Genomic DNA, 4,630 nt, shown 5'->3' on the forward strand with positions numbered 1-4,630 from the left:
AAATGAAGAGGAACTAAAAAGCCTCTTGATGAAAGTGAAAGAGGAGAGTGAAAAAGTTGGCTTAAAGCTCAACATTCAGAAAACTAAGATCATGGTATCTGGTCCCATCACTTCATGGCAAATAGATGGGGAAACAGTGGAAACAGTGTCAGACTTTATTTTTGGGGGCTCCAAAATCACTGCAGATGGTGATTGCAACCATAAAATTAAAAGACGTTTACTCCTTGGAAGGAAAGTTATGACCAACCTAGATAGCATATTGAAAAGCAGAGACATTACTTTGCCAAAAAAGGTCTGTCTAGACAAGGCTATGGTTTTTCCAGTGGTCATGTATGGATGTGAGAGTTGGACTGTGAAGAAAGCTGAGCGCCGAAGAATTGATGCTTTTGAACTGTGATGTTGGAGAAGACTCTTGAGAGTCCCTTGGACTGCAAGGAGATCCAACCAGTCCATACTAAAGGAGATCGGTCCTGGGTGTTCATTGGAAGAACTGATGCTGAAGCTGAAACTCCAATACTTTGGCTACCTCATGCAAAGAATTGACTTATTGGAAAAGACCCTGATGCTGGGAGTGATTGGGGACAGGAGCAGAAGTGGGCGACGGAGGATGAGATGGCTGGATGGCATTGCCGAGTCTATGGACATGAGTTTGGGTGAACTCCGGGAGTTGGTAATGAAAAGGCAGGCCTGGTGTGCTGCGGTTCATGGGGTTGCAAAGAGTTGGACATGACTGAGTGACTGAACTGAAATGAACTGAATGTTTATTATTCTTTGTTGAGCAAAATGTGATTAATATATTATATTATATAATATATATAATATTATATATATATAAATAATAATAATATATTATTAATTATTAATATATATATACATATTACCAAATAGTACCTGACTTCTAAATTTTACATTTTGGTAGTAGAGATATACAAGTCAGTATAATGTTAGACAGAATTTAGTAAGCACTGAAGGACAAGTTAAAACTATATAACAGGAAGATGGGGTTTTCCTGGTGGCTCAGCTGGTAAAAAAAAAAATCTACCTGCAATGCAGGAGACCTGGGTTTGATCCCTGGGTCAGGAAGATTACCTGGAGAAGGGAATGGCTACCCACTCTAGTATTCTTGCCTGGAAAATTCCATAGACAGAGGCTACTGCATGGCGTCTCAAAGATTAAGTGACTAATACACACACACACACACACACAACAGGAAGATGTAGAGGCAAGCAAACTCATGATATCTTGCTGGAGCATAAATGAAATTTTCATTAAAAAAGTAGTACTTAAATAGTGACATGGATAACAGGTAGGATTTCTAAAGCAAACGTTTAAAGAGAAAATGACTAAATGTAACTTGGAAAATGGCAAGTAGCGGTGATTTTGGGGATACATTAATGGAGCACTAAAGAGTTTGGTTTGAGTGAACCATAAGCAATAGGAATCATAAAACAAGAAATATCTTGGGATAAAAATTTGACATTCAACTATAGCAAAAAGCCAAGGAAAAATTCTAGCTGAAAACTAGTATCATGAGAACCCTGCTTAACAGTGGTGAAGGGAGGAGATTGGGCAGAGGAATAGGTGGAAGTGAAATTCAGGTGCAACAAATTCTTTGCCAACTTGGCAGGGAGCTCTGAGGTAGGTATTGCCCTCAGAGTTGTCCCAGGTTGTATTGAAATGGCCAGGCATTTACAACTGGCTCAATCTCCAAGTGCGTGCAGCGCTGGACAAAGCAGGGAAATGTGGAGGTGAATGTTCCCCTGCAACTGGGGCAGACCCTGAGGGAGCTGTTGGTGAAAGTCATTCTTCTGGTGATGCTTCCTGTCGCAGGGTGACCAGGCCTCTTTCTAGAAGATGTGGGAAATACTTCTACCTGTCTATCAGTAAATGGTCTAAATAGTTCAAAAAAAAAAAAAAAGAATAGATTGTCAGACGGATGAAGGGCCAAAAGATTATTACAGGCAGCTTACAAGAGACCTCTTAAATATAAGTACACAGAAAGTTTAAAAAGAAATACAGTCACTATGGAGAATAATATGGTGAGTCCTTAAAAAACTAGGAATGAAGTGACCATATGACCTAGTAATCCCACTATTGGACATGTACCCTGAGAAAACCATAATTCTAAAAGACATATGTACCCCAGTGTTCATTGCAGGACTATTAACAATAGCCAGGACAAGGAAGCAAACTTGATGTCCATTGACAGATAAATGGATAAAGAAGATGTGGTGCATATATACAATGGAATATTACCTGGCCATAAAAGAGACTACTTTGAGTCATTTGTAGTGATGTGGATGAATCTAGAGCTTGTCATACAGAGTGAAGTTAGTTAGAAAGAGAAAAACAAATATAGTATATTAATGCATATATACGGAATCTAGAAAAATGTGCTGATGGACATATTTGCAGGAAAGTAATGGAGATGCAAAGGAGAAAAGGAAAGATAAACCCATTTGAATGCAGAGTTCCAAAGAATAGCAAGGAGAGATAAGAAAGCCTTCCTCAGCGATCTATGCAAAGAAATAGAGGAAAACTATAGAATGGGAAAGACTAGAGATCTCTTCAACAAAATTAGAGATTATCAAGGGAAAATCTCATGCAAAGATGCGCTCAATAAAGGACAGAAATGGTATGGACCTAACAGAAGCAGAAGATATTAAGAAGAGGTGGCAAGAATACACAGAAGAACTGTACAAAATAGATCTTCATGACCCAGATAATCATGATGGTGTGATCACTCACCTAGAGCCAGACATCTTGGAATGTGAAGTCAAGTGGGCCTTAGGAAGCATCACTACAAACAAAGCTAATGGAGGTGATGGGATTCCAGTTGAGCTACTTCAAATCCTGAAAGATGACGCTATGAAGGTGCTGCACTCAATATGCCAGTAAATTTGGAAAACTCAGCAGTGGCCACAGGACTGGAAAATATCAGTTTTCATTCCAATCCCAAAGAAAGGCAATGCCAGAGAATACTCAAACTACCGAACAATTGCACTCATCTCACATGCTGGTAAAGTAATGCTTAAAATTCTCCAAACCAGTTTTTTAAGGAATCTCCACACTGTTCTCCATAGTGGCTGTACTAGTTTGCATTCCCACCAACAGTGTAAGAGGGTTCCCTTTTCTCCACACCCTCCCCAGCATTTATTGCTTGTAGACTTTTGGATTGCAGCCATTCTGCCTTATGATCCAGCAATCCCACTGCTGGGCATACACACTGAGGAAACCAGAAGTGAAAGAGACACGTGTACCCCAGTGTTCATCGCAACACTGTTTATAATAGCCAGGACATGGAAGCAACCTAGATGTCCATCAGCAGATGAATGGATAAGAAAGCTGTGGTACATAAACACAATGGAGTATTACTCAGCCATTCAAAAGAATACATTTGAATCAGTTCTAATGAGGTGGATGAAACTGGAGCCTATTATACAGAGTGAAGTAAGTCAGAAAGAAAAACACCAATACAGTATACTAACACATATATATGGAATTTAGAAAGATGGTAACAATAACCCTGTATACGAGACAGCAAAAGAGACACTGATGTATAGAACAGTCTTATGGACTCTGTGGGAGAGGGCGAGGGTGGGAAGATTTGGGAGAATGGCATTGAAACATGTGTAATATCATGTATGAAACGAGTCACCAGTCCAGGTTCGATGCACGATACTGGATGCTCGGGGCTGGTGCAATGGGACGACCCAGAGGGATGGTATGGGGAGGGAGGAGGGAGGAGGGTTCAGCATGGGGAACACATGTATACCTGTGGCGGATTCATTTTGATATTTGGCAAAACCAATACAGTATTGTAAAGTTTAAAAATAAAATAAAATTTAAAAATAAATAAATAAAAAATAAAACCAGCTTGAACATCTGGAAGCTGTAATTAGCCTCCAATTAAAATAAATAAATTTTTTAAAAATTTAGAAAAAAAAAATTCTCCAAACCAGTGCTCACTTCGGCAGCACATATGCTAAAATTGGAATGATACAGAGAAGATTAGCGTGGCCCCTGAGCAAGGATGACACGCAAATTCATGAAGCGTTCCATATTTTTAAAACCTCGAATAGCCAAAACAATTTTGAGAAAGAATAGAACTGGAGGAATCAACCTGCCTGACTTGAGGTTCTACTACAAAGCCACAGTCATCAAGACAGTATGATACTGGCACAAAGACAGAAATATAGATCAATGGAACAAAATAGAAAGCCCAGAGATAAATCCATGCACCTATGGACATCTTATCTTTGACAAAGGAGGCAAGAATATATGATGGAGAAAACGCAATCTCTTTAACAAATGGTGCTGAGAAAACTGGTCAACCACTTGTAAAAGAATGAAACTAGAACACTTTCTAACACCATACACAAAAATAAACTCAAAATGGATTAAAGATCTAAACGTAAGACCAGAAACTATAAAACTCCTAGAGGAGAACATAGGCAAAACACTCTCCAACATAAATCACAGAAGGTTCCTCTATGACCCACCTCCCAGAATATTGGAAGTAAAAGCAAAAATAAACAAGTGGGACCTAATTAAACTTAAAAGCTTCTGCACAACAAAGGAAACTATAAACAAGGTGAAAAAGACAGCCTTCAGAATGGGAAAAAATAAT

At 39.0% G+C, this 4,630-nt stretch overlaps 1 non-coding gene across 1 annotated transcript; it reads left to right on the top strand.

The window, feature by feature from the left end:
* The first annotated feature begins 3,961 nt into the window (after positions 1–3,961).
* LOC112446902 (U6 spliceosomal RNA) lies at positions 3,962–4,068 on the top strand. The gene has a single exon (XR_003034980.1). It is a non-coding gene; the product is annotated as a U6 spliceosomal RNA (small nuclear RNA).
* Positions 4,069–4,630: the final 562 nt, after the last annotated feature.

The sequence above is a fragment of the Bos taurus genome, chromosome 5 (assembly GCF_002263795.3).
Source record: "Bos taurus isolate L1 Dominette 01449 registration number 42190680 breed Hereford chromosome 5, ARS-UCD2.0, whole genome shotgun sequence".
Taxonomy (NCBI): Eukaryota; Metazoa; Chordata; class Mammalia; order Artiodactyla; family Bovidae; genus Bos; species Bos taurus.